This window comes from Pygocentrus nattereri, chromosome 1 (genome assembly GCF_015220715.1).
Source record: "Pygocentrus nattereri isolate fPygNat1 chromosome 1, fPygNat1.pri, whole genome shotgun sequence".
In the NCBI taxonomy this organism is placed as follows: Eukaryota; Metazoa; Chordata; class Actinopteri; order Characiformes; family Serrasalmidae; genus Pygocentrus; species Pygocentrus nattereri.
In genome coordinates, this window is record NC_051211.1 from 18,642,517 (window position 1) to 18,663,074 (window position 20,558).

The following is a 20,558-nucleotide window of genomic DNA, read 5'->3' on the forward strand; positions in this document are numbered from 1 at the left end:
TATTATTATTATTATTATTAGCCAAACAGAAAACTATTTACTCTAGCTTCATTTTGTCTGTCTGGTTTTCTAGGCAGTTTGTAAAAGGTTCTGTCAGTTTGCCCACTCAGCAAGGAGGCTGGAAGGAGTTTTTAGTTGATGGTCCTGGAAAATGATTTGCGCTATACACAATATATACGCATACACTGACAAATCACACCACTCACACATCTCTGCTTTTGTTTTGGACAAACTTTATGCAAATGAACTGAGTGAATCTGATAAATCAGATTGTTGATACAGTGCCCTCCACAAGTATTGGCACCCCGGTAAACATGAGCAAAACAGACTATAAAAACATTCTTTATTACTTGTCCTTTAGATCTTTCATTTGATTATTATTATTATTATTATTATTATTATTGTGAAAAAGAAAAAAAAAGATGTAAATTGACGTGACTTGCAGTTCTCCAGGTATATTTGTGGAGGGCACTTTAGCCAGAAAAGTTCTGGTTGAACTTAAGCATCTGTTCAATTCTAAGGCATAAACAGAGGCTAGAAAATAGTCCATAAAATAAAAAATATGACTGTTTTTGGTACATAAAAGAACACAAATATTATAAGGGAATAAAAAAAAAGTAAATAATCATTTGTTACAGTTCTTATATTCCTAAATGTTAACTGAATAATTAACATTAGACATACAGTTTAGCTCATCACTCGAGTCAGCACTAACCTCGGTCTCGTCTCTGTCTCAGCCACTCCTGGTCTCAGTCTTGACTCAGACTCGGATCTAGCGGTCTTGACTACAGCACTAAGTGTCGGACCATGGATGATGAAGGACCTGACTAAACAGGCCTTCCCTGAATGTGTGGCCCTCCAAAAGCCTCAGAAATAAAATGATTTTGGTTTTTACTTTTTGTATGCTACTTTTGGTAGCATACAACTGATTGTCTATAAAACACAGAGCTACATAAGGGCGTATATCATACCCAGTGTACAAAACTACATATAGAAATATTTTTCATTACAAAAGTTAACAAAAACAGTCATTAACAGACTCTATTATGTTTGTTTTTTACATTCTCTGTAGCTGGACTAGCTAAGTTCATTTTCCTATAGCAAGTCGGTCGTTAGCTAGAAAACACTAGCTAACGTGCTAACAGGTTAATAACCCAGCTAACAGAGCTCGGCTGCTGTCCAGCGGTGTATAGGTTTTGGCACACCGGATTTTGGAGGAGTACAGGAGAATCTCAGCAACTGATGTTTTGGCAAAAAACAGAAGGGCAGATCCCACCTGTGCTGAGTCAGATTCCACCCGAACCAAGTCATATTCCACCTGTACTGAGTCAGATTCTACCTGTATTGAAGCCCGAGCCGTCATCAACGCTTAAGTAAAATTACTTTAAGTAAAAAATATTTACATTAAGTAAAGCCTAATCCTATAATGTGTTAATAGACACTTTATATGTTTAAACAAAAATGAGCACCACTGGCTAACAGTCACAAAAGACCCTTCTCGCTATAGTAGTTAGACTAGCCACCTTGTTTAGATTAATGCTCTCACAAAAAATAAGAGAAAGTATTTTTTCCATTTTGAAATTGGAATGTGTTGAATTTGTACTTCATTTTAGGGTGTAATACAGTTGTTAGTGTTGTTAGCTAGTTATCTAGGTTAGCTAGCTAACTAACCTGTTTTTGCAAGTGTAGCTAACATTAGCAAGCTAAGCTAATATTACCAAGCTAACCAGGCTCTATGAAGTGCGCGGTTGTTAGCTTGCTGGCTAGCAGGCTGTTGACTTCATACACAACAGACCAGATCTGATGCTTCACTCTCATCAGTTTAGATGATACAGCAAAAACAGAAATGTGAGGGAGTGACTGAAGCTAAAGTTAAAATAGTAAGTTATTATTTCATCTAAGCTGTGATTTGGTGATGTCATAAATAAAGACTCATGTCTGTGAAATCTTTGTTCTCTCTTCTATTCATATCACTGCTTTAAGGCTTAACTAAAAATCTTCTCTTCATGTAATGACCTCCACATTTCCTCCATCTACCATCAGCTTTTCTCAGGTGTAGAAGCAGCTTTTATTATCTTTCTCTAGCATGTTGCTGATTTGTTCTTGCTGTTTTCCCTACCAGTATAATTGCAATTTCCCAAAAACAGCACAGCACGCATATGGAAAAGTTCTCCTATTGGCTGAACAGATTATATTTTTGTTTCTTACCATTTCAAGTAAACATATCACGTTTTCCATGAAGCTGAAGTTGGCTTTATTCACATTTCCGTGCCACCTCAAATTGTAAAATGAAAACATTGAGATTTAATGTGGCATTGAAACTTCAAAGAATAAGGGAACCTCCTGCTTCATTCAGAATTGGTAGCAAACATTCTACTGAACAATGTGGCCCAGACTCTGCATACTTTTAAGGATGGAGACAATGTTGTAAGATTGTGGGTTTGTGTTATAGAATCTGTGCCTCTGCTTAAGACTTAATAAACCCAAGAGATCATGGTGCAGGCCAAAAGACTTTAAAATGAGAAATATCAAAGGCAATGGGTTGTGGTGGTGGGAGGTGCCCATAAAGATTGTGCTCATGCTTTGTTTCTAAGTAACTTTTTTTTTTTGCTTGATTGTATCACATTAACAAGAAAATGAATATCGGAATCCTACACCATTATGCGAAATATTCTCATCCCTTAACAGATGTGGTGATCTCAACAGGTGTGGTCAATTTCTTTGTCACCGACAGCGTTGTGAAGGTGGATTCTTCATGACTGCATTAAAGGTGAAGGAAAAAGGAAGCAAAATTAGTAATAAACACTCTCCTGTTTTTTTAAATCTACATCTCACCCCTTGGCCGGATCATTCATAGCCATTTGTATAGCCCTTTCTACAACTGATGTTGTCACATAGCAGCTTCACAGAATTCCAGAAAAGACAACATTTTAACATGAATGTAAAAACCCCCAGGTGAACATGCCAGGGGCGACAGTGGCAAGGAAAAACTCACCCACAGATCTGAGGAAGAAACCTTGGGATGAACCAAGGTTCACAAGGGGGACCCATCCTCCTCTGGTAAACTACCTACAAATGGTTATACTACTAATATTAATAACAGTAGTATTAGTAGTAGTAATAGCTAGGAGTCTATGAAAACTTCACTGTAGTTTTCCAAGGCAGGTGGCGGTAGCTGGGGCGTGGGCAGCTGGTCTGAAGTGGGTAGCAGGAGAGCTCAACAGTTAGTCATCCTTCAGTGTCCGGCCGGACATGTGGGCAGTTGTATACTCGAAAAAAGGCAGGGAGATCAAATTTGTTTTATTGTCTTTGTTTGTCTGTAAAGCAGGGAATGTGAACATTTCCAGAGAGTGGTGAATGACTCCGGCATATCTGACTATGACAGCTTAACTAAAAGGAGAGAACCAGAAGGACACACAGACCTGAGAGCACTCAAACATTTTGGCGTCACTCCGCTCCACCATCCACAAACCTGAGTGACTGCATGCGAGCAGCAGGACGACAGCACCAGAGTCTCAGTTTACTATAATTCCCTGTGTCCATGGATCTGCATCTGCTGCCTTTATCTAAGGGGGAACATTACCTACCACAAGCTAAACTGAAAAAGTGAGTTTTCAGCCTAGATTTAAAAATTAAGACTGTGTCTGAGTCCCAAACATTTTCTGGAAGATCATTCCAGAGTTTGGAGGCTTTATAAGAGAAGGCTCTTCCCCATCTACAACCTTATGAATTTAACAGGCAACCAATGAAGTGATGATAGCACTGGACTGATATGATCAAATTTTCTTGTTTTTTTGAGGACCCTGGCTGCAGCATTTTGGACTTCCTGCTCGTATACCCTTACAGTAGTGCATTACAATAGTCTAGCCTAGAAGTAATAAAAGCATATACTAATGTTTCTCCGTCAAGCAGGGATAAGGCATTTCTTATCTTGGCAATGTTGTGAAGATGTAAAAAAAGCTGTCCTAGTGATGCTGCCTATGTGTTGATCAAATGATAAATTTGAATCAATTATGACGCCAACATTTTTTGCTGCTGAGGTAGGTGTAACTGGAGAGTCAGTGAGATTTAAAATTACATCTGATCATTTATTTCTTGCCAATTTTGGACCTAGAAGGAGAACGTCTGTTTTGTTACTGTTTAGTAGGAGGAAGTTACACAACATCCAGCTTTTCACATCTTTTACACAGTCCTCTATTTTCTTTAATCTGTATTTGTCATCAGGCTTGGCGGATATGTACAGTTACGTATCGTCTGAAAGTTAAATCCATGGTTACTTATAACTGTGCCTAATGGTAACATGTATAGTGTAAATAATAATGGTCATAAAATAGAGCCTTGCAGAATTCCAAATCTTACTTTTGAATAATTGGAAGATAAATTGTTTACACTGACAAACTGATAACGTTCTGTTAAGTAAGATTTGAACCATGATAAGGCTGTCCCTGTGATTCCAACCATGTATTCTAGCCTTTCTAGGAGAATATTGTGGTCTGTTGTATCTTAAGCTGTGCTGAGGTCAAGAAGCACTAACAAAGATACATCGCCTTGATCAGAGGCAAGAAGAAGATCATTAATTATCTTAACTAGAGCTGTCTCAGTGCTGTGATGTGGCCTGAATCCAGATTGGAAATTTTCATATATATGGTTCTTATGTAGATATGAGCTAAGTTGCTGGGCAACAGCTTTTCCTAAGATCTTAGATATAAATGGTAAGTCATAAATAGGCCTGTAATTAGACAGTACACTTACATCAAGATTTGGTTTTTGATCAGAGATTTGATGGCTGCTAGTTTAAAAGTTTTGGGTACATGGTCCAGGCTAAAGGACAAGTTTACTATAGTTAAAAGAGGGTTTATAATAACTGGTTGTACTTATTTGAGTAATTTTGAGGGAATTGCATCAAGTGTGCAGGTTGTGCAATTTGCAGAGTGTAATGCTGGGGAGCGATAATGAAGCAGACGCACATGCTGAGAGAACCTAGATTTATTAGGTGCAAATCCAGTATCAGGTTCTAGACAGTCCAAGGTCAAGGAGCCAAAACGAAGAGTTCGGGGTGCCCACAAGATAAACAGAAACACAGGCTAAACACAACAGAGAACAAATTACAAGAAGTTAGAAAAACAAACAGCAAACAATACCATATACTACAAACCATCCAAAGACCAGCAAACACACAGGGGAAAACAACATGGATAACAATGACTCACAAGACATAGGTGGTAAAACAGGTGGAAACAATCAGGTGCAGGGTCGGAAAACAAGGGGGCAGGACTGGGAAGTAAACACAACATGAGCACATGGACCACCACATGGACAGGACTGGAAGAGGCCAATTGTGATAGCAGAAGGCACAACAGGATGGGGAAAGAAGAACGCAACACAGACCAGGCTGTTTCTTTGTATTTTGCACAAACCACTTTTGGGATCATTCAGTATGATCAACAAACTCTTTTGAACATCTAATCATCGCTCAAGGTGGACTTTAATGCAAACTCATGCTTGGAGGCTGAACTCAGGCTGCCCCTTCACAAGTAAGCGCAAGAGGGGCAGACGCACCAGGATACTGTACAGGACAAGGAGTGAAGGAGCTTCAACCATCTGCTTCCGAGTATTCTGCTTGCAAATGTTCAATCGCTGGAGAACAAAGTAGACAAGCTGAATGCTTGGGTCAGGTATCAGAGCAGCATCGAGAGCTGCTGCGTTTTAGCGCTCACAGAGACATGTCTCTCCACAACAACACCAAACAATGGCATCACACCAGCTGGCTTCAACACTTACCGCCAGGACAGGAGGTGGGGCAGAGTATGTGTTATTGTGAACTCTTGATGGGGAAGAGATGTAGCGGTTCTTGCCAGTCACTGCTCTCCAGACATTGAAATCATAACAGTCAAAGTTCGACTTTAGCTCAGTCATCCTTACTACCATCTACATCCCACCTCAGGCAGATAAGTCACGGGCGTTGGACGTTTTGTACAAGACCATTAATGGACTTGAGAATGTTCACCCTGAGGTTGCTTTTATTGTGGTTGGGGACTTTAACAGGGCAAAGTTGAAGAAGGTTCTGCCCAAATACTACCAGCATATTAAATTTCCCACCTGAGGAGAACAGACTCTAGACCACTCCTACACCGCAATCAAGGACAGTTACAAACCCCTCCCCTGCCCTACCCTCAGAAAAGCTGATCACACTTCTATTCTTCTCCTGACCGCATACAAACAAAGACTTAAACAGGCAAAACCAGTTCTCAGATCAGTCTATCAATGGAGTGAGGAGGCCATTTTCAAGACTACTTTGAATCCACAGACTGGATGATGTTCCGTGATGCGGCTGTCACAGAAATCAATGAATACACTGACTCCATCACAAGCTACATCAGTAAATGCACTGAAGACATTGTACCAAAAATAAATGTCAGATCATTTCCCAACCAGAAACCCTGGATTAATGCTGAAGTTTGAGCCGAACTAAGAGCTTGGGCTGCTGCCTACAACTTTGGTGACCCAGCTAGCTACAAGACGGTCAGATATGACCTTCAAAGGACCATCAAGCTGGCCAAAAGGAGCTACACAGACATAGGGGAATCCAGCTATCTTGGCTCTGATCTCAGATGTATGTGGATTGGCCTTCGCACCATCACTGACTACAAGGATGGTGTGATCTGTGATAGGGGGTTTCCTCCTCACTTGCAGATGAACTTAATGCTCTATGCTCATTTTGAGGCAAATAAAACCTCACCTGCTGAGAAACTCCCAGCAGATGAGGAGAGCTGCGCTCTAGCCATTGCCCTGTCTGAGGTGGTACGATCCTTCAGGGCAGTTAACCCACACAAGCACCTGGTCCAGATAGCATCCACAGCTGGGTACTTAAAGCATGTGCCAACCAGCTGGCTGAGGTTTGCACTGATGTCTTTAACCTCTCCTTAAGACTGTCAGTGATTCCCAAGTGCTTTAAGGAAACCACGATTGTTCCAGTCCCCAAGAAATCATCTGTCACCTGCCTAAATGACTACCGATCTGTTGCACTGACATCTTGAACAAAAAAGATCCAGTCAGACAGAAGCCACCCAGCACACGGCCTGTTCACCATCTTGCCATCAGGCAGGAGGTTGCGCAGCATCCAGGCTAGAACAACCTGGTTAATGAACAGTTTCTACCCACAGGCTGTCAGGCTTCTGAATAAGCTGTGAAGCTGTGGGTCCATCCTCAACTACCATTTTCAGACAGTCACTTTGTCAGCATTATTATTATACCATAATCATCTCTGCTATGGACAATAACACCTTAACACTAAGCCACTTTAAAGAAAAATAGAGTCACTCACGTCACTTTAAATGTAAAATTATCTCTATGTCTTATGTGTATATTCTGTCTATATTTTGTGTATATTTCACTATAATTTATGTATAATTTTATAATTTCTCTAGATTTTGTGCACTCCCATGCATCCTCCAGGACCCTGGTGAGGCTAAAAAGCTGGTCCAGTGTTCCACGACCTGGGTGAAACCCACATTGTTCCTCTTGTAGCTGAGATTCAACTATCTTCTTAGCGGGTATGCTGAGAAGTGTGATCCCCCGGTAGTTGGAACACACTCTCCGGTCCCCTTTCTTAAAATGCGGGACCACCAGCCCAGTCTGCCATTCCACGGTGACCGCCCCAGATGTCCATGCTATGTTGCAGAGGCATGTCAGCCAAGACAGCCCTACAACATCCACAGCCCTCAGGAATTCCAGGTGGATCTCATCCACCCCCGGTGCTCTGCCACCAAGGAGTTTTCCAGGCTACCTCAGCCCGAGTGATGGATGGACCCTCGCTTGGATCTCCAAGCTCTGCCTCCTCTGGGGAAGGATTCACATCTGCTTTTTGCGGATGATGTGGTCCTGTTGGCGTCACCAGACCAGGACCTCCAGCTCTCTCTGGACCAGTTTGCAGCCGAGTGTGAAGTGGCTGGGATGAAAATCAGCACTTCTAAATCTGAGACCATGGTCCTCAGTCGGAAAAGGGTGGAATGCTCTGTCCAGGTCGGGAGTGAATTCTTGCCCCAAGTGGAGGAGTTTAAATATCTTGGGAACTTCACGAGTGAAGGAAGGATGGAGCGAGAGGTTGACAGGTGGATTGGTGCAGTGTCTGCAGTAATGCGGACCCTATACTGGTCCATCATGGTGGAGAGAGCTGAGCCAGAAGGCGAAGCTGTCAATTTACTGGTCAGTCTACGTTCCGACTCTCACCTATGGTCACAAGCTTTGGCTAGTGACCGAAAGAACGAGATCGAGGATAAAAGTGGCTGAAATGAGCTTTCTCCGCAGGGTCGCCAGGCTCTCCCTAGGCTTGGAGTAGAGCCGCTGCTCCTCCATATTGAGAGAAGCCAGTTGAGTTAGTTCAGGCAGGACCCAGATAAGCGGTTGAGGGTGGATGAATGGATTTTGTGCATATTTAATATTTTTTTTCTATTATTATTTTTATTATTATTATTATATTTTTAAATATACAGTGCTCAAAAAAATAAAGGGAACATTCAAATAACACATCCTAGATCTGAATGAATGAAATATTCTCACTGAATACTTTGTTCTGTACACAGTTGAATGTGCTGACAACAAAATCACACAAAAATCATCAATGGAAATCAAATTTATTAACCAATGCAGGCCTGGATTTAGTCACACACAAAATTAAAGTGGAAAAACATACTACAGGCTGATCCAACTTTGATGTAATGTCCTTAAAACAAGTCAAAATGAGGCTCAGTATTGTGTGTGGCCTCCACGTGCCTGTATGACCTCTCTTCAATGCCTGGGCATGCTCCTGATGAGGTGGCGGATGGTCTCCTGAGGGATCTCCTCCCAGACCTGGACTAAAGCATCTGCCATCTCCTGGACAGTCTGTGGTGCAAAGGATGGAATGAGACATGATGTCCCAGATGTGCTCAGTCGGATTCAGGTCTGAGGAATGGGTGGGCCAGTCCATAGCTTCAATGCCTTCATTTTGCAGGAACTGCTGACACACTCCAGCCACATGAGGTCTAGCATTGTCCTGAATTAGGAGGAACCCAGGGCCAACAGCACCAGCATATGCAAAGCAAGCAAGCAAAATTTATTTATAAAGCGCTTTTTACAACAGGTGTTGTCATAAAGCAGCTTTACAGAACAATCAGTATTACAGAGAGAAGAGAAAAGAAGAAAGAAAATCCGGGTCTGAGCCCCCATGAGCAAGCCAGCGGCGACGGTGGCAAGGAAAAACTCCCTAAAAGAGGAAGAAACCTTGAGAGGAACCAAGACTCAGAAGGGGAACCCATCCTCCTATGGTCGACACCGGATAGCAAACATTATTAGTATGAAGTATTATAGTAAAGTTGGAAAAGAAAAGATCTGAGGGTGAGGACTGCACAGCGCTGTACAGCAAGAAGCTCAGTGGTGGTCAAACCGGTCCAGAAGGCTGGTGAGCAACGGCACCAATCAAGGCAGTAGAGGCAACAGCATCAGGCGCACAGGATGGGCAGCTGATCAGCTCGGCAGAGAAAGGAAAGAAAAAAACAGAGTTAGTACTGTAAAGAGTGGCTGACCACAGATTACAGTAAAACAGAGCAGTGTAGACTCCAGCAGGTCTAGACCTGACAGGGAAGACTAGTCACCAAATGCTTCACTGTACAAATAAGTTTTTAGCCTAGACTTAAAGATTGGGGCTGTGTCTGATTCCCGAACATTAGCAGGAAGATTATTCCAGAGCTGGGGGGCTTTGTATGAGAAAGCTCTCCCCCCTGATGTAACTTTATTAATTCTAGGTACCAGTAGTAAGCCAGCACCTTGTGATCTAAGTAGGCGTGATGGTTCATAGTGGGAGAGGAGCTCACTCAGGTACTGAGGGGCGAGCCCGTTTAGAGCTTTATATGTCAGTAATATAGTTTTATAATCAATGCGAAATTTAACTGGTAACCAGTGCAGGGCTGATAAAACTGGACTAATATGGTCAAACTTCCTAGTTCTTGTGAGGACTCTGGCTGCAGCGTTCTGGACTAGCTGAAGCTTGTTAAGGCTTTTGCTGGGACATCCAGACAGCAGGGCATTACAATAATCTAGCCTTGAAGTGATAAATGCATGAACTAGCTTTTCTGCATCCTGTAGAGATAATGAATTTCTTAATTTAGCAATATTGCAGAGATGCAGGAAAGCTGTTCTAGTAATATTAGTTATATGTGTGTCGAAGGAGAGATCAGCTTCTATCATGACACCAAGATTTTTAACAGATAGGCTTGATGAAACTGAGAGATTGTTAAGTTTTAGTGTTGAGTTAGACAGTCTGTTTCTGGCTAATTTTGAACCAAGAAGCAGGACCTCTATTTTATCTGAGTTAAGTAACAGAAAATGATTTGACATCCAATCTTTTATGTCTTTTATACAGTCCTCAATCTTGCCAAGTTTAATTTTATCATCCGGCTTACTTGATATATATAACTGGGTGTCATCTGCATAACAGTGGAAATTTATGCCGTGTTTACTGATAATGGTGCCTAGTGGTAGCATATATATTGTAAATAATATAGGTCCTAAAACAGAGCCTTGTGGAACACCATACATTACTTTTGCACGAACATATGATTCACCCTTTACATTAACAAACTGATATCGATCGGTGAGGTAGGACCTGAACCAGGAAAGAGCTGTTCCTGTTACCCCTACAAGGTTTTCTAGTCTATCTAGTAGGATAGAGTGGTCTATTGTGTCGAATGCTGCACTAAGGTCAAGGAGGACTAACAACGACACATTTCCTTGGTCCGTGAATAATAGAAGATCATTTATAATTTTTACTAATGCTGTTTCTGTACTATGATGTGGCCTAAAACCAGACTGAAATTTTTCGTGTAGATTATTCCTATGCAAATAAGGGCTTAATTGTTTTGCTACCACTTTTTCCAGGATCTTAGATATGAAGGGGAGATTTGAGATGGGTCTATAATTTGATAGTTCACAGGGATCGAGGTTAGCTTTCTTAATCAGCGGTCTAATTACTGCAAGTTTAAAAGTTTTTGGGATATATCCGAGGCTAAGAGAGGAGTTTATTATTGACAGAATAGGCTTAGTTATTTCTGGTAAGATTTCCTTGAGTAGACCTGTAGGAATTGGGTCCAGAATACAGGTCGATGGTTTTGCAGAAGAGACTATTTTGATTAGTTCATTTTCTTGGAGTAATGTAAACGATTCCAGCCTATCTGGAGTGACTCTAATATTCTCAGGGTCTAGACTGGAATTATAAGCCACCAGGTTTGTGGAATTTAACTGTGTGTTCAGAATTTTCTGTCTAATTTTTTCGATTTTATCACTAAAGAAATTCATAAAATCATTGCTGCTATAGGCTGATGGCAACTGGGGTTCAGTGACTCTTTTGTTCTCTGTTAGTATAGAAATTGTGCTAAATAGTAGTCTGGGATTGTTCTTATTGTTTTCTATGAGAGAGGAGAGATAGGCTGAACGTGCTGAAGTAAGGGCTCTTCTATAGTCTATAAGGCTCTCCTTCCAGGCGTCTGGAACACTTCTAATTTAGTCAGACGCCATTTTCGCTCTAGTTGCCTGGCAGTCTGTTTTAAAGTTCGAGTGTGATCATTATACCACGGGGCGAGCTTTTTCTGCCATACTATTTTGCTTTTTAATGGAGCTACACTGTCTAACGTAGATCGAAGAGTATCCTCTAGGAATTTGGTCATAATATCTAATTCAGTAGGATCAGATGGACAGCTGACTGAAGTTGATAACTGCGGGAGGTTTCTGATAAAGCTGCCAGCTGTGGAGGAAGTTATAGTCCTCTTAACCTGATAGCATGGTGATGAGCGCACATTACCACTAAACTGGATTTTGTATGAGATTAAGTAATGGTCAGAGACGGCTGTGCTCTGGGGGAGAATGGCTAAGTTATCTATGTCTACACCAAAGGTCAGTATTAAGTCTAGAGTGTGGTTGAGGTGGTGTGTGGGCCCTTTTATAATTTGGGTGAATCCCATGGAGTCTATGATAGATATGAATGCCTTACTTAGTGTGTCGTGAGGGTTGTCGATGTGGATATTAAAATCTCCGACAATTAATATTTTACTTGAAAACGTTATTAGGCTTGATAGAAACTCAGAGAATTCTTGTAAGAACTGAGAATACGGACCGGGTGGCCTGTAAATTGTGATTAATAGAAATGAATGTTTATTTGTTCCTTGCTCAAGTATATTAAGTACAAGAACTTCAAAAGAAGAAAATGTAGGTCCTGCTTTCTGGTTCATGCCTAAAGCTTTAGCATGGATGGTTGCTATACCTCCACCCCGACCGCTTAAACGGGGGCTGTGTGCATAGCTGTAGCCTGCGGGAGTGGCTTCATTTAGACTAAGGTACTCATCGGGTCTAATCCACGTTTCTGTCAGGGACAGAGCATCAAAATCATGATCTGTAATAATTTCATTTACAATAATGGCTTTAGATGCCAGGGATCTAATGTTAAGCAGTCCTAGTTTTAGACCAAACGTGCGGTCGTTGTAAACTGGTGTAACTGGTCTGATATTAATGAGGTTACTAAGGCAAACGTTTCGAGGCTTTTTGATGTGTTGTTTTATTCGGGGAACAGACACAGTCTCAATTGTATTTACACAATAAGCATTTGTAGAAGTGCTAGCAATCGGCTTATTTCTAGCAGTAACACTAGCATGGTGAACAGTAACATTTCTATTTTTGCCGCTACTTACGTGGCCGCTTTGAAGTCAGCGGATGGCCCTCTCGATGTTCCGTGAGAGGACGACGGACCCCAGAGGACTAGGGTGAAGCCCATCCCTCCGGTAGAGCGCTGGCTGCTCCCAAAACGAAGACCAGTTGTCCACGTAGCCCAAACCGTTGCAGGCGCACCAGCCGCGGAGCCAGGACTGCAGCGCGAAGAGCCTGCTGAACCAGTAGCATCTGGTAGTGCTCCTTCAGGACCTCGCTGCGCCGGTCGGAGATGTCGTTGGTCCCGACGTGGATAACCACGGTCCCGAAGGCGTCGCGTCTGCGGAGGGCTGAGGGGAGCTACTTGGCGATGTCTAAAACCCATGCACCTGGAAAACAGGAGACAGTGGCGCGGCTGTTTACACCTCTTACTCTAACATGGCGGACAATAGAGCTACCAATAACATAAACCGAGTCCTGTGCAGAGCGCCGAGGCGCTGGGGCGGGCGACGGGGCCCGAGGCGTAGGTGAAGGCGTAGGCGGTGAGCTGAGGGCGGCGAAACGGTTGCAGGAGGTGAAGACCGGCTGGGGTGGCGGTGAAGGTCTGGAAGGCCGTCTGCGGCGCTGGCGTTCCCAGGGACCAGGTGGGGCTGGGGCTGGCGTGAGAACGGCGTCTCCCGGTGTACGAAGAGACGAGGCTGGCGCGACCACCGAGGGGGAAACTTCCCAGGAGGCTTCGAGCTGCGACTTCCACTGAAGGAGCTCGTCCTGCCTCTTCAGGAGGGCGGTGATGTGACGGTCCAGCCGGGCCAACTCAGAGCTCAGGGCCTGGAGAGCTCGGTCCTGGGAAGACGCCATGTTGAAACCTGTGTAAGAGAAGAAATAGAAAGAGAGAGGGAGAAAACAAAAAGAGGGAAAAGGCGTGAGGGTTTAGCGGTCTGAAAGTGTTAATTATTAAAGTGAAAGTTGAACGCTGCTCAATCTGAAGTTCTAAGCTGTGGTGCTCTCTGTCGCTCTCACATGGTCTCACAAGGGGTCTGAGGATCTCATCTCGGTACCTAATGGCAGTCAGGCTACCTCGGGCGAGCACATGGAGGGCTGTGCGGCCCTCCAAAGAAATGCCACCCCACACCATTACTGACCCACTGCCAAACCGGTCATGCTGAAGGATGTTGCAGGCAGCAGATCACTCTCCGCTGCAACTCTGTAACGTCTGTCACATGTGCTTAGTGTGGAGTCGGATTCTGACCATTTGTGCAGACACATGCACATTTGTGGCCTGCTGGAGTTCATTTTGCAGGGCTCTGGCAGTGCTCGTCCTGTTCCTCCTTGCAGAGAGGCAGAGGTAGCGGTCCTGCTGCTGGGTTGTTGCCCTCCTACAGCCTCCTCCACATCTCCTGGTGTACTAGCCTGTCTCCTGGTAGCACCTCCAGCCTCTGGACACTACATTGACAGACACAGCAAACCTTCTTAACATAGCTCGCATTGATGTGCCATCCTGGATGAGCTGCACTACCTGAGCCACTTGTGTGGGTTGTAGAGTCCGTCTCATGCTACCACGAGTGTGAAAGCACCACCAACATTCAAAAGTGACCAAAGAAAGCATAGGTACTGAGAAGTGGTCTGTGGTCCCCACCTGCAGAAGTTTGATTTACTTGGAGTTATATTGTGTTGTTTAAGTGTTCCCTTTATTTTTTTGAGCAGTATATATTTTACGTTGCTTATTTACTTTCTGTATAGTGATTACCTGAGCCTCACCACAAGCATTTCAAAGGATAAATGTCCTGACATGTTTTGCAAATGACAAATAAACTTGAAACTTGAAAAGACAATGGAACCAGAAGCAAAACAGACAGGGGCACAGAAACCGACACACAGACAGACACTAGGACAGAAACAGAAGGAGAAACAGGAACAGGAACCACAACAGGAACAGGCATGGGCACAGACACTAAAGCATGGATCAAGACAACACAGGGAACAAAGGAGGGCAAAAAGAAAGGAAAAGGCGAAACACGGGACATAGCAACAGACACAGGCAGAACAGGAGGCCCACAGGAAGCAGACGCAGGAGGAACAGGAGGCCCACGGGGAGCAACAGACACTGGTGAGGGTGGGACTGGCAGGAAGAAAGGGGCTGAGGTGTCCTTGGAGGCAGACAGGCCTGCAGCTATGTCCTCTGAGGCAGGTGGGCCTGCAGTGACGTCCTCGGCGACTGGTGGTGGGTCTGGAGGAACAGTGACTGGTGGCGGGTCCAGATGCACAGGCTTGCGGCGGGGTGCGGCCATGGGAAAAGGCTTGCCACGAGGTGCAACCATGGGAACAGGCGTGCCTAGGGGTAGTGGCCACGGGAATAGGCGTGCTGCGGGTAGTGGCTACGGGATCAGGAACTTGGGCGATGGATTGCTGCACCAACCTGGAGGAACAAGCAGAAACAGAACCTATTCGGCTGCTCTCAAGGCTCACTCAAGCTATGGCAAGCTCGCAGTGGCGCTCAAGAGCAAGCCCAGTGCAGTAAAAAGGGCTAACTGCAGGTTCCTTCCATCTCACCTCGACTTGCACTAAAGGCGATGGTTCTATTTAGAACCATGAAATCTATATTGAACCATTTCATGTGTTGATGGTTCTTCAGATTGATGAAGAATGTGTTGTATGCAGTTCCACATAGACATATAAAAATTGAACTATAAAAATAGACATAAAAATACAACTGCTTCTATATAGCACCAAAGAGGGTGAAGCCAAAAAGGGTCCCACCTTTTACTAGGTGTACCTAATAAAGGTATATGCACATAAATTGCCATATATGTCACACGTATGACAGTAAAGGACAAATATAAAGGAAATATGTTAGTGCTGTCAGAACAAAAACTCTCTAAAGCTCTAACTTCACAGAAAAAGGAAAAAAAACTTCAAGAATTTTTGACATAATGTAAAAGGCATTTTCAAACTACATCAAAAAATGAAAAATGGTTTTGTTCAGCCTCTCCATGGATCACCACCTTATCATGGTGGAGAGGTTTGTGTGCTTGAATGATCCTAGGAGCTATGTTGTCTGCAGCAAAAGCTCCTGGTAGGGACTCCCATGGCAAACTGGTCCTAGGTGACAGGCCAGACAAAGTGTGATCCATAATCACCCCTATGAAACCAAAAAGGAAGGACTTGTGTACCCTGCCCGGTTCAGGGTTACCGGGGCCCCACCCTGGAGCCAGGCCTGGGGGAGGGGCTCGCCAGCGAGCGTCTGGTGGCCGGGCATTCACTCATGGTGCCCTGCCGGGCCCAGCCCGAAGGAGCTACAGGGCAGTGTCCGAAGGCGTGGGCCTTGGCGTTCTGATTCTTTTCTGGAGTTGCCCATGGTAAGAGGCGGTGGGCAGGTGTGGGCTTTCTCATAGCCCCTCGACTCAGCGCCTGTATGTTGGGGTTTTCCCCGGTGGACGAGAGGGTAGCTTCCCTACGCCTTCGGGTTGGGGAACGGGTCCTGACTGTTGTCTCTGCTTATGCACCGAACAGCAGTTCAGAATACCCAGCCTTCATAGAGTCCTTGGGAGGGGTGCTTGAAAGTGCTCCTCCTGGAGACTCGATTGTCCTACTGGGGGACTTCAACACTCACGTGGGCAATGACAGTAAGACCTGGAGGGGTGTGATTGGGAGGAATGGCCTCTCTGATCTGAACCCAAGTGGTGTTCAGTTTTTGGACTTCTGTGCAAACCACAGTTTGTCCATAATGAACACCATGTTTGAACACAAGGATGTCCATAAGTGCACATGGCACCAGGACACCCTAGGCCGCAGTTCAATGATTGACTTTGTAGTCGTGTCAGCGGACTTGCAGCCATGTGTATTGGACACTCGGGTAAAGAGAGGAGCTGCGCTGTCAACTGATCACCACCTGGTGGTGAGTTGGATCAGGTGGTGGGGGAAGATGCCGGTCAGACCAGGCAAACCCAAACGTATAGTGAGGGTTTGCTGGGAACGTCTGGCAGAAGAACCTGTCAGATTGATCTTCAACTCATACCTCCGTCAGAACTTTGACCAGATATCGGGGGAGGTGGGGGACTTTGACTTAGAATGGGCCATGTTCCGCTCCTCCATTGTTGAAGCGGCTGACTGTAGCTGTGGTTGCAAGGTAGTTGGTGCCTGTCGGGGCGGTAATCCTCGAACCCGGTGGTGGACACCCCAGGTGAGAGATGCCGTCAAGCTGAAGAAGGAGTCCTACCGGACATGGTTGGCCTGTAGGACACCAGAGGCAGCTGGCAGGTATCGACAGGCCAAGCGATCTGCGGCTTCAGTCGTTGGCAAGGCAAAAACCTGGGTGTGGGAAGAGTTCGGTGAGGCCTTGGAAAGTGACTTTAAGTCAGCTCCGAAAAGATTCTGGCAAACCATCAGGCGACTCAGTAGGGGAAAGCAGTGTGCCACTAGCACTGTATACAGTGGAGATGGTGTGCTGCTGACTTCGACTGAAGACGTAATTGGGCGGTGGAAGGAATACTTTGAGGACCTTCTCAATCCCACCAACACGTTCTCCAGTGAGGAGGCAGAGTCTGGGGACACGGGAATAGGCTTGTCCATTACCGAGGCCGAAGTTGCTAAGGTAGTTAAAAAGCTCCTTGGCGGCAGGGCTCCAGGGGTGGATGAGATCCGTCCCGAGTTCCTCAAGGCTCTGGATGTTGTGGGGCTGTCTTGGCTGACACGCCTTTTCAACATTGCGTGGACATCGGGGGTGGTGCCACTGGATTGGCAGACTGGGATGGTGGTGCCTCTTTTTAAAAAAGGGGACCGGAGGGTGTGTTCCAACTACAGGGGAATCACACTCCTCAGCCTCCCTGGCAAGGTCTATGCAGGGGTACTGGAGAAGAGAGTCCGACTCATAGTCGAACCTCGGATTCAGGAGAAGCAGTGCGGGTTCCGCCCTGGTCGTGGAACACTGGACCAACTCTTTACCCTCTCCAGGATTCTGGAGGGTTCATGGGAGTTTGCCCAACCAGTCCACATGTGCTTTATGGATTTGGAGAAGGCATTCGACTGTGTTCCCCGGGGTATTCTGTGGGAGGTGCTTCGGGAGTACGGGGTACATGGCTCTTTGCTACGAGCCATTCAGGCCCTGTACAAACAAAGCAGGAGTTTGGTTCGCATGGCCGGCAGTAAGTCAGACTTGTTTCCAGTGAGAGTTGGACTCCGTCAGGGCTGCCCTTTGTCACCGATTCTATTCATAATTTTTATGGATAGAATTTCTAGGCGCAGTCAGGGGATGGAGGGTGTCCGGTTTGGTGACCTCAGGGTCACATCGCTGCTGTTTGCAGATGATGTGGTCCTATTGGGGACATCAGGCCGTGAACTTCAGCTTTCACTGGATCGGTTTGCAGCCGAGTGTGAAGCGGCCGGGATGAGGATCAGTACATCCAAATCAGAGGCCATGGTTCTCACGCGTGAAAGGGTGGAGAGCCCTCTCTGGGTCGGGGATGAGCTCTTGCCTCAAGTGGAGGAGTTCAAGTATCTCGGGGTCTTGTTCACGAGTGATGGTACAAGGGAGCGGGAGATTGACAGGCGGATTGGTGCTGGGTCAGCAGTGATGCGGGCTCTTTACCGGTCTGTTGTGGTAAAGAAAGAGCTGAGCCATAAGGCAAGGCTCTCGATTTACTGGTCGATCTACGTTCCCACCCTCACCTATGGTCATGAGCTTTGGGTAAAAGCTCCGAAGAGAACGAGATCGCGAATACAAGCGGCCGAAATGAGTTTCCTCCGCAGGGTGGCTGGACTCTCCCTTAGAGATAGGGTGAGAAGTTCGGTCATCCGGGAGGGACTCAAAGTAGAGCCGCTGCTTCTCCACGTCGAGAGGAGCCAGTTGAGGTGGTTCGGGCATCTGGTTAGGATGCCTCCTGGACGCCTCCCTTGGGAGGTGTCACAGGCAAGTCCACCGGGGAGGAGACCCCGGGGAAGACCCAGGACACGCTGGCGTGACTATATCGCCCAGCTGGCCTGGGAGCGCCTCGGAATCCCTCCCAGGGAGCTAGTGGAAGTGGCTGGGGAAAGGGAGGTCTGGGCCTCATTGCTCATGATGCTGCCCCCGTGACCCGAACCCCGGAGAAGCGGAAGATGATGGATGGATGGATGGATGGATGGATGGATGGATGGATGGATGGATGGTTTTGTTCAGACAGCCAAATATGCTAATATGGCATGCAGGCAACTACAGAATTATTGGCACCTTTCATGAAAATGTACCCATAAGTTTAATATTTTAAAGCAAACCAGTAAAATTTACTTCTGGCTTGGTTTAGTGGCATTAGGGGGTAATAACAAAACTAAGCTGATTATTGCTATGCTTAACAAGGTTAGATAATACTTGTGTAAGGATCTTGGAGTTCTACTCAATGCAGAACATTATCAGTTCTTAATATTCTTGGGTCTTGTGTGTACTGAAGAGGGCAGTTCACTACAGGTCTTTTTAACTAGCATCAAGTCTGAAGACTAAGAGAGCCATTGTAAAACATTGTGTGTTCTGGTAAACTTCTGTGTGGATTTTGGTGTGTGTTTGGGTTCATAATCTTGTTGATAAGGTCAAGACAGATTTACTACAATTATGAAACTGATTTTTACAACCAATGATCAACTTTCATATTTGATAGTGGATACCAGGTGCTTTTCATTCTATGCAGTTTTTTGTCACTGAATGTAGCAATAGTGTGCATGACCACAAGTTAAAATTCATCTGACCACATCACACAATTTTCTTTATAGTCTGAATGACATTCTTTCATGGAACTCTTCCAAAAAGCTTCTGGTGATGGAGTATCTAAAAGTGGATTTTGAAATCTGTTTTTGAATTAAATTATTATCCTTAAACACTCTAGTTAGAATGATTTCTATTAGATAAATGCTAAAAGAGTAATTTCTCCAAACAAGGAATACTTGGATCATTATATGTGTTATGAAGGAATTTATTGTTTTGCATTCTCCTATATCTGTGTTACCTATTGTGTATTGTGCCTGTACTGTAACTGTATTTACAACATTCGTCGGTCTATTCTTGTTTATCCCTATATGGTCATGTTTGTCAGACCAATTACTAGTGCTCTATGAGCTGGGTCTAATCTTGGCATCAGTCCAGCTATATAACTGTGTTAGCCCAATGTCTTACAGGCTGGCTAGGTGTCTGGTACCTGCACGCAACAATAAACATCACTGAAGTCCCCTGGATCAGGAGTCCCCTGGATTTCCGAAGGGTTTGAAATTCTCTAATGGTGCCGTGACCCAGATAGGCCATCTCATCTCTACTCTGTAGGAGTGTACCCATTTCAAAGCAAACATTAATTTCCAGTAAGGTTATCCTTCTCGCGTTGGGAGGGGAAGACTGCAGTAGTGTGTTTAGGCCTGTATCGTGGCCTGTTACCATAAGCCCATGGCAGGAGAATTAGATACCACACAGAGGGGTGGTAGGGTGGCACCTGATTGGTCTGATAATGTTTTCATTATCAGAGCGGATGAACAGTTATATAAACATATAGACTCATCTAGTTTGGAAAAATAATATCAAAAGAAAGTGCCTGTTCATTCAGATAAAATACGGTCCCTAGATGAGAAGCTACATGTCATTCTGGCAAACTCATAGTGCATGTCTTAATGCATGCTACCTCCATGGCAAAATAGGCCTGTGGAAGCATAAACGTAAGGACAGGTTGATGCTTTAAAATAACTGATACAGTGACTGGGACTAACTACCTGGACAGCTCAGGCTTGAGTCACAACTGAAGCTGTATTAAAAAAAGCCCAACGTAGCACTGACCTCTGACCTGTACTGGGGTCTGTCTGTGCAAGTTTCATGGTTGTCCTGTGTTGTCATGGTGGTGTAGGCTGCAGTTCCTGTTGCCTGCCACTAGGTACCATAT

General features: G+C 44.9%; 1 protein-coding gene across 9 annotated transcripts in view; it reads right to left on the reverse strand.

Moving 5' to 3' along the window:
- The window catches only part of LOC108438299, a 250,795-nt gene that overhangs the window by 17,992 nt on the left and 212,245 nt on the right, over nucleotides 1-20,558 (reverse strand). The window lies entirely within an intron of this gene.